Here is a 12,750-nt window from a genome sequence, read left to right as displayed (position 1 = left end):
CCTTTCATTTGGTCATTCAGGAGGTTATAATCTGGTAAACCAAGCTCCTTTACATTCCTTCGAGACTTAGCCTGAAGGCTGCTCCCCATAGCTACCACTAGGTTAGCTTTCAATAAAGGTTGTCTTTAACCTAATCATGAATAAGGGTCGTTTTGACTGGTTCAAGGTGCCCACTATAACTAGTGGACAGCATATACCAGGCCAACTTCTCACAGATGGTATATGGGTGTTCCGATGCAGCTACCTATGGATTTTAACTCTATGGTCCTGATTACTATGCGAGTCGGAAAGCCTCGGAGGCTTTACGACTCACATCGTAGGTTTCACTTTCGACCGCCGCATTACAATGCCGGTGGTCAAAAATCAAACTAGCTGGTCATTCCGGCTGGATTCCGGCGGGATCAAGTAATCCATTTGCCAGGAGGCCCCACCGTAATCCCTGAGGACGGCATTCCCGCCGTCAGGATTACGATGGTGGTTTCCGACAGCCTTTCCATGTCAGGCTGTCCGACATGGAAAGCCTGTCAGAAAGCGACATTGGGGGCCACTAGCAGGGCCCATCTCCCTGCGGCCTCTGGTTGGGGGCTGAGGGAGGACCTAATGTGCCTACCTGTTAATCCCTGCACTGCATGGCAGGCACCGTGAGGTAGCACCGTAGCAGAAGTTCCCAAAGAGAAATGGGACCGTGAGGTGCCTGCCACAAGGGCTTTTTTAAATGTGGGCATTGTGGTGTATGTAGATGTGCCAAGGATAAAACTAAGCAATTTCAGAGTAATAGTGGTCAAGTGTATGACATACTAACAAACATAACTTGTAGTACCAAATATGTTGTCTATGTAATTGAGTGTGAATGTACTAAAATTTATATTGGCAGCACAATACGAATGTTGAAGGAACGTATTAGCGAACATGTAAGAGCAATCAAACAAAATGACATAAGGTATCCTATTGCAGAACATGTACATAATTGTGCAGCTCAGCAATATAATAAGAGTTTTACATTTTTTGGAATTGAACATATCAAGATAGACCAACGAGGAGGAAACAGAGAACTGATGTTGCGAAGACATGAGGCAAAGTGGATTATGCGTTTAAGGGCCGTAAAGGACGGCTTAAATTTTGATCATGAGTTACAGTATTTTTTAGGTGACTGAATTAAAGACAGAAATAAGAGAAGGTAGAAATACTTAAGGAGGTCTATTTAGATCTACCCTAGTAAGAATGCATATTATTCTTAAGGATATTGCAAACCACCCTCGAATAAGGTAAAACTTATGGGAGAGGCCGAAACAAAATAGAAAGAAGTGGGCATCACCTCTGGGAAATTCTAAGAGAGGAATATAGTATGATGCTAATAGAGGTTTGAGGCATGATTTATGCATTAACTGCACTTTATTTTGCATGTTAATAGCGGCAAATAAATATGGGAACGATATATTGGGTAGCACCATGTTATATGACTACAAATAAATAGGATATTGAGTGATGATGCTCCATTTAAAATCCGTTTTGTCAGTGACCAATATAGAGGTTTGAAAAGATCGTTACTACAATTCTTATTCTGATCTAAAAACACTTTGTTTTGATTATTTAGCTAATACAGTTAATGGTAGAATGTGATATGTAATTGATACCCCAATCCAAAATGGTGTTTTATTATGAGGACTAGGGGAGTCCCTTTTTGATTCTGGGCACATACGACTAATGCACCATTTCAAGATGGCGCTAAAAAACATACGGGTATCGAGTTTAGTCCATCTTCAGTTTTTAATAACACACTACATTGCCGCGAACCCGGAAGCAAGCAGTCCTTCGCCTGTACTCGGGTTGAGAAGATTTGAAAGTTCAAGGTATGAAAGGTTTCTATGCTCACAGCCCAAATTTATGCGTGAGTTTTTAATGAAGAGATATGGTAGGAGATAATCCATAGTTCGTTACTTATTCTTCCCATTATGACTTGGGAGGAAGCATAACTATATGGTGGCAGGTGACGATTCAAGAAAAAGCAAGATAACGTTGAAAATGAAAAAAACGGTAGGGATACTTTTTTCGTTTACTTAACGATGGTAAATTTTTATTGGTAAACCTATGACGGCGGTAGAACCAATAGGTTTATGTATGGATTTATTTCGCAGGAGATGAACAAATAGACATTGAAGCTTGGCGGTTAAAATATTTAAATAGCAGCTTTAAGCCCAACAATTGAATCGACCTCACTTTTGAAAGGTAAGGGAGAGCGGCATGTGACTTAATTTAAAGTATAAAATATAAAATTAAATATTAAAAACTAAACGAAGAATAGCAAAAATACAAAGAGAGCCTTTTTGATATGGTTTATCTAACGGAACTTTGGGACTTAGAAAAAGGGCGGATAATCATTACGAACCTAAAAAGAATAAACAGAAAAGACGTTCTTATGGATAAATACCTGTAATAAGGTAGGCGCCATTGAAAAAAGTAAAATGCTGTGGCTAATGAACAAACATAATGCATAGCAAGACTCTTGCCTCATGAGCCTTCATTTATATTTTCTTTTGCTTGGTTTTAACAGAAATCCTTTTGAACTACTGCAAGGTATTTGCGTCAAGAGACGTGATTGTATGCTATTTTTTTACATGGGTGACGTGGACATAGATATATTCTGGCATCAAACAAGAAACTGAATCCTATAAATTTATAGACACAATTTCATGAACTGGATGTTAGAAAAACAGTAATAATATTCAATGTATATGTTTTCTATACAAATTCAAGACAATGCACGAATTAGAAAGAATTTGCACTTGTGGTTTACATGTGTTAAAATATGTTACACATGGTGTAGGCACATATAGTCCGTATACACAAGGTTGTCAAAAAGATGTGGGCTCAAATGGCACTATTGTGATGTGCTTAAGAATATCATGACAAATGTGCGCTTTATATTATTTCCAGCCCTGATGAAGCCGTAGGTCATCCCTACCACGGCGAAACGCGTTGGCAAAAGGGATTGGATGACCTGACGATATTAAAAGGAATAGAATAACAAGACCCCAACCGATTGTTGTTTTTTCTTTGCAATTTATAATTTGTAAAATTGAATGTAGAAGTGTTTGGGTGCTCCAAGAACGTTGTTAAAAAATTGCCTGCCACACGGAGCAGGAATTAACAAAAACTCCCATTTCTCTATGTGAGCTTGTGCTACAGCCGCAGCACAAGCTCCCATAGAGAAATGGGAGTATGTGACCGCACCATGTGTGGTTGCATTGTAATAGTGGTGTCGGGACCGCCGGCCGGAGGGCGGTCAGTACTAAGACCGCAAAAGTGTCTGACATCTTAATCAGGCCCTAAGTCTTACTTATTAAACAATTTTAATAGAACTTTTTCACAAAACTTAGCACCTCCTTGTGGCAGGCATGGTGTTAGAGAAAAATGTTCGTTTCTCACGTTTCCTACTTTGCATGTGTGCTGCAATGAACAGCACACATACAACATTAGAAAAGTGTTAAACTATGTCAAAGCATAGTATTCTGTATTCGAAGAGTTCCCTCCCGTACAAAACCTATGGTTGACATCACACACTATGGTGAAAGGCTGTGCATTGGCACATGGCCATCAAGAGTGCACCAGCGCAGGAAGAGAGGAACATTTTTAAAAATATGGTGGTATTCTGCTTTCTTGTTTTTATGCTGTCCAGCCTTTGTATACAAAAGTTCATAAATCAGCCCCCAAAAATGCAGTATTCATTGCGACTGAAATCTCCAGCTCAGTGCTTAACTGGCATAGAAAGAAAAGAACCGACATCCGCATGCCTGGGTGGTGCCTCTCTCGGTGACTGCGGTGTCATAACCGACGCTTATGATGATTATGACGACGTCACGCAGAATCGAACGGAGCCACCCAACGGCGCCCAAGGGCACTGCTCACACAAATGTTTCCGGATCCAGCCTGATGCGTGGGAAATCAAAGGTAAGGAATCTGCAGCTATAAGTCTCTATCAGAAATTCCTGTGCAAATTGAGACCTAAAGCGACAGCTATAAGGTGCTGCTGTAAGAAAAGGGCAAAAAGACAGGCATTTCTGGCTCAGGCTATGGTATGCGAAACATATGCACGAGGATTATGAAACATGGAAACATGCAACTCTACATTTTCTCTAACATTAAGACTGCAGACGTTTTGCATACTCTTTGAGTGTGCAGACGTATGCACGTTTCTGTTGTATATACATTCACATTTGTTGTTATTTCCAATTTTCCGAGAATATCCTCCTACGGCCCTATTTTACACTCGTTTAAATACTGGATGGAAAACTACCCTGTATGAACACGATTTGCACCGGGCATTATGTGGACTTTGAGATTGATTTGGGTATAACATACCCAAAGTGACATGTCACCATTTTTACACCTTTATTGCCCTTCACACTGTTTTACCACCATCCACAAGCCGCTTGTAAGTGTGCAAGCAGAAACAGTTACAACCACAATTTGTGCCCATTTTGTAAGGGGCTGTGTTAAAACGGACACAAATACTATTTGAGGATGTCTTAACACTAAGGGGTGTCCAGTGCAGGTCTGGGAGGGCCTTGTGAGGGCCATATTACCCGTACACAGCCTGCTACCCACCTCAGCTCGCAAAAACGCCAGACTCTGGTGTGCAAAGGAATCCTCGAAACCAGAGAGGTGTGGCACCGCATCCGATTGATGCTCCGAGGCCATGTTGATGTCAGAAACATATAAACACTTATAAAATAACATAACAATAACATGATATAACATATCCTAACAGGGCCCGCGGAGTCGGGCTTGCACCGGTTTAGTGTGCGCGCGCCGAGGATGCAGCCGGCTGCAGCAATGCGGTTCTGTTCCATATTTCGGATGCCATCGGAAGGGCTCCTGCTCCGGCAGGACGCCCTTGGAGGGCCGGCTCTTACCCCCACAGCTGTCGGAGCTGCCCGGAGCCTGTCACTGTCACTAATCACTCTGAGGTGCCCCTCAGGTGTAGAAACCGAAAGGGCAGCTTCTACCCCCCGCGTGTACAGTGAAGGAATGCACAGCGATTGATTGGCTGTCAAAACACTTCCTGAACAGGAGAATCCCAAAATGATTTATTAACATGCAAAGAGCAAAGTCACTCCACCAGTTTACAGAACTAGTGCTGTGCCAATCCGGACACCCCAGACCTGCTCCTCCCACATCCACTTCTCATTTTAACTCGGAGTCTGGAGACTCAAAAATCATTTGGCAAAATATTAGTAATGTGCATTTTGCTGGTGGTGGAGGAAATTTACTAAGTAGCCCTTTGGCAACGTTGGACTTTTTTTGTGAAGCGTCACAAAGTTTTCAATGAGATATTTTTTAAATAAAACAAATGGTTAAAAGCCCATCAGGAATGGGTTTGCAAGAGAAACACGCACAAAACCTCAGAAAATCCTTCGCCTGCTAAAAAGTTTTTGGTAGGGAATTTCAGCGAGATAAACCTCATAAGAACATTGTTGGGGAGGCTTTTATTTTTTTAATTTTTAATTTTATTTTTATAAGTTTTTATACATACATACAGGCTTTTATAAAAACAAAACTTGTCCGGAGAAATTTCACGTTAACAGTTATTTTGTTGAAGTGCTTTTCTCCCTCAGCGGTTTTATTCTTCCTCATGCAGCCTTACTGCACTTTGCAGAGACCAAAAACAATACATAGCTTATACAAAAATAAAAAAAATACTTGCTTGTGTCAGCAGTGCATAGGACTAGGTAGTAGAGCTGGGTCTTTAATAGGCCTGGGCAAAATTTCCGTTCCGTTCGCGGAATTTGCGATAATTTGGCATTTCCGCGTTCCGCGGAGAGCGCGGAAATGTCAAAATTTCCGCATTCCGCAGCCTTGCGATAATTTGGTTCTTGCTCGCGCTGTAAAATAATACATTCTCGCGCCCGCGCGATCGCCTTACCTGAATCCCCGCGTTCGCCGACAAGTTTTCCCGATCCGGTCGCGTTCTCCATGAGATGTTGTATTGTTTTAGCCATTTGCGCTGTCTCGCGACAGTTCGCGCCCGCAGTGACGTCATGCGTCGCGCGATCACGTCTTTCTTCTCGCGATCATGCACCGCGAGAAGAGTGAAAACAAGATGGGTAAGTTGGCGAGCCGCGAACACGCAGAAAATACCGCGGGAAAAAAACTTCCGCATCTTCGCGATATTTCTGCGTGTTTGCGGAGATTTTAAACATTTTCGCGATAATCTACGAAAGTCGCTTTCGCAAATTCCGCCCACCCCTAGTCTTTAACCATAATTTCCTCAATAGGGCAGTATGTCAGACCAGCTTTGTTTACCTGGATTTATAGCTGCTGTTCATGGGCATGCGCATTACACATCTGGTAACCTGTCGGCTTTAAAAGGCGTGACCTACCGCTATGACTATTCTGACCATCTGTTTACACGTCCATCTAAGGCCGCTCTCCCGCGCCCGTAAAAAGATGCCAGTTCCGCGAATATACTCACCTTCTCAGATCAAACCGCACCCGATGATCAAACTGCTCACAAAACTGGCAAAAAAGGCTTGGGGGGACATGGGGGAGCAGGCCATTTTTTGTGCTTATCCTCACTATGTGACACAACAATCCTGTCAGAGGCACCCTACTTACTAGCACTACCTTACTTACCCTACTTACACCCTACTTTAATGTGGAAGTAGACAGCATCTTGGGGGAACCAACTCAAGTGGGGCCAGTTTGCAAGAACCTCAAATATGGCCGAGCTGTTGGATAATCAGGAAAAAGCCGAAGCAACAAAATGTAGGAAGTGACGTCAGTATCCGTCAGGCAGGTGCCTGAGAGCCGTCCCTTCTGTAAAAAATCTTAAACTGTGCAATTTGTTCTAAGACAACTGCAGAGACCCTATCTGATTGGACACTATTTCCTAGTGCTATGAAACTTTTGCCATCGGGGCGCTTTGTCATACGAGACATTGATATAAGATAGCACACCTAGAAATATTGGGATGACGGATAAATATGGGTGAGAAAAAATGAAGCGCCTATCACACTTTGCCTTGGAACAGTTGTGCACAAAACGTACACCCTGTAGCTAGCTCAATGCAAGCCAAGCTAGTCCATCGTTTAGCACAACTAGACACATGTAATATACACAATTAAAATGCTCCTTATGGGCGCAGAGGAACCTCTAACTGACGTTAAAAATGTCAGATCAAAAATGTAAAAACATATTTTGTTCATTGGAGCACGAGTGAGCTGATGGAATGTTTCGTGACATTCATTACCAAGGGAATAAATAAAGTTCTAACGTTCACTGCAGGGGGTCTGGTGGTTTTCAGAAGCTTGACTCAGTGAGTTAAACGTTCGCCGCTGACAACTGCTGTGGTCTGAAGGTCACGAGTTCGAATTCCAGCAATGCAGACTCAGACTTCAATCCTTCCAAAATCAATAAATTAAGTACAACAATTTGGGAAATAAAAAGTACCGTTATTAATAGCAGTTGGAACATTTAGAAGGCCGAAGCTCTGTATCAAAAGCTAGTATTTTACTCACCGGTCGGATTCTATTCTTCTTGCAGTGCAAACTCTTTCAGTGGCCTCTCCATGGAGGCCGGATACAAGGAGGATTCATCACAGACCATCCTGTGGACATGGTCTTCTTCTGAATTCTCACTAAGACTCAGAGACGTGTCCCTGGATGCACCGTTCTTTTGGTATGACGGCCCAGCTATACACACTTTAACATAGTTTAATATGTTGAACAGCACAATTTAAAACATTACACAGAGCTGTATCTGTGCAGCATTCCTTTTGAAAACAATTGTGCAAAACAATTATGTTTTCCTTCCCAAATCGAAATGTTTCAAAACAAATTAGGGGTTACTGCTCGTGGCTCACAGATATCCTTCAAGGCATCGCTGAGGTCTTCGAGGTGATTTTGAGGTGCTGTGTTAACGTGGAAATGCCTTTGAGACGATGTAAATGTATTTCTATTATTGAATCTTTATTTAGAAATGCGACTGGTGCCTTAAGTACTGCGGTTATTAAAGAAGCATGGGCAAACGCCTGCCATTGCTAAATTGGGCAGAACTTATAACACCTGAGAATTACTGGGTGTGCTAAATCTGTCTCCATTCAATATAATTTGGCTGGTAAAATCTGCTGAGATTTAACAGGACAAAAGGCTAAAAGGCCCTTCAAGTCCTGGAAGATTCAGATTTTGGTGCGCAAATCACAAAATACGCCATGTTTGATTAATAAACATGTAATATGCAATATTAATTACATGTATTAAATTCGAACCCAAGTGTACCATCCTTTAAGACATGCAGTAGCATCACACCAACAGGACACTGGTAATCACTGCTATGACATAGCAGCAGGAATTCCAGGCTGTCCTGAAAAGCTTGTGTAAGAGCCGGTCAGTGCAGCACAGCCTGTAGTGCAGCTTTGGGGGAAGGGGGATTGGAAAGGCCCGAGCTTGGGAGCTAGGGTGGGTGGGGGATGGGCAGGTATATATATATATTTTGGAAGGGGGACAGGGGCTGTGTTATGTATGAGCTTCTCTCTCATTATCTGTTTGATGTCTCTCAGAATTCCTTAGTTACAAACATCCCTGTAATTCACTGTTACCATCTATAACCCAATATGTTATGTGTGACTTTCACTGGAAGACTTTCATGAATATATAAAATTATAGATGGGCAAAAGTGAATTACGGGGATTTTTTCACCGAGGGGTTCTGAGAGACGTCAAACAAACAACAGCGAAGCTCGAGTGGACTATGATGTGACTCAGAATGCTGAGGTGAAAAACATCCCTGTAATTCACTGTTGACCATCTATAATTCTGTGTTATGTCTGGCCTCCAAAATCAACTCCCCCTGCCGTTAACTACTGCACAGAATACTAGAAGAGCCATCCATAAAATGCCCTCTCCTCCCAGCTTCAAATGTGAAAAATGAATCATTCACCTGCCTTCCTTGACCAACCCCCACGGCCTTCCCCACCTTCTGTCCCCCTCCTGCAGCTGTGCTGTATGTTGTCAATCAACGCAGACAAGCAGAGCTGCGCTGACAGGTTCTCAGGGATTCCTATCAGTCTGGCCTGGAAGGCCTTTATGACATCACAACAGCAGGTAACCAGATTAGTTATCAACTACTGCTATGTCATAGCAGTGGGTTATGAGATTCAGAAACTGAAATAAACGATAGAGGCTCTCTATGAGCCATACCCGGCGGCCAGATTCTTCTAAATCTGGTTATTCAACGCTATGATACTGCAGCAACGGGAGTCAAAAGTTGTTAATGGGACATGCCCACGAGAGCTCTTCGTTCCGCAGCATCCAAAATGATGTTTATCGGCAAATGTGAAAAATGAATAATTTATCTGCTATCCATAACTGCTGTGCTGTCTGTTTTGAATCAACGCAGACAAGCAGCGCTGTTCTGCGCTGACAGGCTCTCAGGGATCCATGTCAGTCTCGCCTGGAAGGCCTTTATGACATCATAACAGCAGGTAACCAGATTAGTTATCAACTATTGCTATGTCATAGCAGTGGGTTATGAGATTCAGAAACTGAAATAAACGATAGACGCTCTCTATGAGCCATATCCGGCGACCAGATTCTAAATCTGGTTATTCAACGCTATGATACTGCAGCAACGGGAGTCAAAAGTTGTTAATGGTACATGCCCAGGAGAGCTCTTCGTTCCGCAGCATCCAAAATGATGTTTATCGGCAAATGTGAAAAATGAATAATTTACCTGCTATCCATAACTGCTGTGCTGTCTGTTTTGAACCAACGCAGACAAGCAGCGCTGTTCTGCGCTGACAGGCTCTTAGGGATCCATGTCAGTCTCGCCTGGAAGGCCTTTATGACATCATAACAGCAGGTAACCAGATTAGTTATCAACTATTGCTATGTCATAGCAGTGGATTATGAGTCGGAAACTGAAATAAACGATAGAGGCTCTCTATGAGCCATACCCGGCGACCAGATTCTAAATCTGGCTATTCAACGCTATGATACTGCAGCAATGGGAAACAAAAGTTGTTAATGGTGCATGCACAGGAGAGCTCTACGTTCCGCAGCATCCAAAATGATGTTTATCGGCAAATGTGAAAAATGAATAATTTACCTGCTATCCATAACTGCTGTGCTGTCTGTTTTCAATCAACGCAGACAAGCAGCGCTGTGCTGCGCTGACAGGCTCTCAGGGATCCATGTCAGTCTCGCCTGGAAGGCCTTTATGACATCATAACAGCAGGTAACCAGATTAGTTATCAACTATTGCTATGTCATAGCAGTGGATTATGAGAGTCGGAAACTGAAATAAACGATAGAGGCTCTCTATGAGCCATATCCGGCGACCAGATTCTAAATCTGGTTATTCAATGCTATGATACTGCAGCAACGGGAGTCAAAAGTTGTTAATGGTGCATGCCCACGAGAGCTCTTCGTTCCGCAGCATCCAAAATGCTGATTATCGGCAAATGTGAACAAGCATTGGCATAGCCAATAGGTCTCGCCTTTGGAACCTTATAAGTGTTTAGCTATGCAACACTTGATGTTGTTGCACCAAGGACATTGTGCTGGATAACTAAACACTTAAAAGGTCCCAAAGAGAATGAATGAGTTCTGGAATTCTGAGGAAAAAAAACGGAGTTTGGAAACGCATTTATGCTTCAATTGTATGAACTGCTGGAGACTAACAATCGTGGAAGCCACAAACTAGAATGCTCAAATAGCATGATGACCAAAGGTCTTGGAAGGCTTCGAGACCAGAGTTCTGGTAACACAAGAAAACCTGCACTGGGTGAATACATGCAGGCCACGAGTTCGGCATTACATGCCCACAAGAGATTGCAAACGTTTGAAGGACATAGGTTCAGGATACCTGAAGGCTACTGCAACGAAAATGCATTACTGCCACAGTTCTGTGAGTGCAGGAACACCAGAGACTTAGGAGTGCATGACTATGAACAAAGACTATCAAACCAAACTTCCAAAAGGTAATGTAAGAGAACACAACATCAAGGTGTCCCAAAAAAGAAGGAATGGAAAGTCTGTGCAAATACTGTTGGCCTAAAAATAATAATTTTATAAAAATGCAAATGTAAGAAAAGGAAATCCTGTCATGGAGACGGTGCATCCAGACATGACTCCAGTGACAAAGAAATGACATATGTACAAAGTCAAAGGAAGAGATACAACCAGGGAAGGAATCCAGGCGAGCACTGAGTTCTGAAAGGAAAGGCGGACCATTTACTGTGACGCAATGTAGATGTCTTTAAAGAAGAGTGCCTTTTGCTGTTTACACAACTGGAGAGCGATAGGGGAAGTCCTGATGATTATGGGGTGTCCTTCCAAATCCAGCGAGAACAGAAGGAAAAGGCTCATCACATAGGATTTGGGGTTTGTTGTACCTCCTTGATTCTAAGCTGAGGTTCTCTTGGCTGCAGGTATGGCTAGAGCCCCGTCAGCAAGGGAGATGGGGGTGGTGGCCACCATGAATTGCTAGGTAAAGAAGGAGGCATTGGTAGCAAAGGAAGCAAGTGATGTTCCAAGAGGGCAGGGGTGGTTTGGCCACATGTCTTCAAGCCCTTAATTAGATGTGCAGCAACAGACAGGATTGTGGGAGTCTGGGAGGGTGCATAGTGGGCCACTGCAACATTCAAATGTGAGAGTATGAAGGCTTCAAGGGCAGTTTTGAAATCGCTTTCTGGGAATAAAAACTGTTCCACTTTCTTTAATAGAGAGCGCTGGTACAAAGCGGTCTTGGTGTTCTTGCCGATAAGTTCCTGGCATATGAAGTCAGTGTCTAGGTGAATCCCAGTGACTTGGCGCTGGTCAAATGTTGGGCTTTGAATCTATGAGGTTCTTGCCATTGAGCCAGGTTTGGATTAGATTAGATGTTGCGTATTGTTGTTGGTAAATAGGGGGAATTCAGTTTTGCTGGGTTAAGTACCAGACAGGTGCTGAACGTCAGAATTGTATGATGTGCATTCCGTGCTTAAGTCACTGGATATGTAACAGAGGAGGCTTTCACATACAGCCTAATCTCATCGATTTACTAATGGATTGTAATTAGGGGTGGGCGGAATTTGCGAAATTCACTTTCACAAATTATCGCGAAAATGTTAAAAATCTCCGCAAACACGCGGAAATATCTCGAAGATGCATACGTTTTTTCCTGCCCGTTCGCGATATTTTCTGCGTGGTCACGGCTCGCCAACTTACCCATGCGGTTGTTCACGGGCGCGGCCATCTTGTTTTCACTTGTCTCGCGGTGCATGATCGCGAGAAGAAAGACGTGAACGCGCGACGAATGACGCTACTGCGGGCGCGACTGTCGCGAGACAGCGCAAATGGCTACCAACAATCCAACATCTCGTGGAGAACGCGACCGGATCGGGAAAACTTGTCGGCGAACGCGGGGATTCAGGTAAGGCGATCGCGCGCACGCGAGAATGTATTATTTTACAGCGCGAGCAAGCAAAAAATTTCCGGTAAAATGCGGATTGCGGAAATTTTGACATTTTCGCGCTCTCCGCGGAACGCTAAAATGTCAAATTATCGCAATTTCCGCGAGCGGAACAGAATTTTAACCCAGGCCTAATTGTAATGCTTTAATTGATGAGGTGAGGGTAGAGGGGGCAAGCTTAAGGGAAAAGTTGAATGGGACACAGATGAATGTTTTGAAGGCCCCAATCAATAGAGGGGATGCTATTTTCGACTCTCTCAGATACAATCAATTATAGCTCTTCTTTTGAAATCATGGAAAT

The 12,750-nt window shown here is 43.1% G+C and overlaps 1 long non-coding RNA gene across 1 annotated transcript in view; it reads left to right on the top strand.

The window, feature by feature from the left end:
* The first annotated feature begins 1,801 nt into the window (after window positions 1-1,801).
* The window catches only part of LOC146859835 (uncharacterized), a 46,114-nt gene continuing 35,165 nt past the window's right edge, over window positions 1,802-12,750 (top strand). Inside the window, exons 1-2 of the long non-coding RNA XR_014978727.1 lie at window positions 1,802-2,034; window positions 2,136-2,226. This is a non-coding gene — a long non-coding RNA (uncharacterized LOC146859835). The remainder of the gene's footprint in view (window positions 2,035-2,135; window positions 2,227-12,750) is intronic.

Source organism: Triturus cristatus, chromosome 3_1 (genome assembly GCF_964204655.1).
Source record: "Triturus cristatus chromosome 3_1, aTriCri1.1, whole genome shotgun sequence".
In the NCBI taxonomy this organism is placed as follows: domain Eukaryota; kingdom Metazoa; phylum Chordata; class Amphibia; order Caudata; family Salamandridae; genus Triturus; species Triturus cristatus.
Note: the sequence above shows the minus strand (reverse complement) of the source record. Positions and strands in the feature narration are given on the sequence as shown.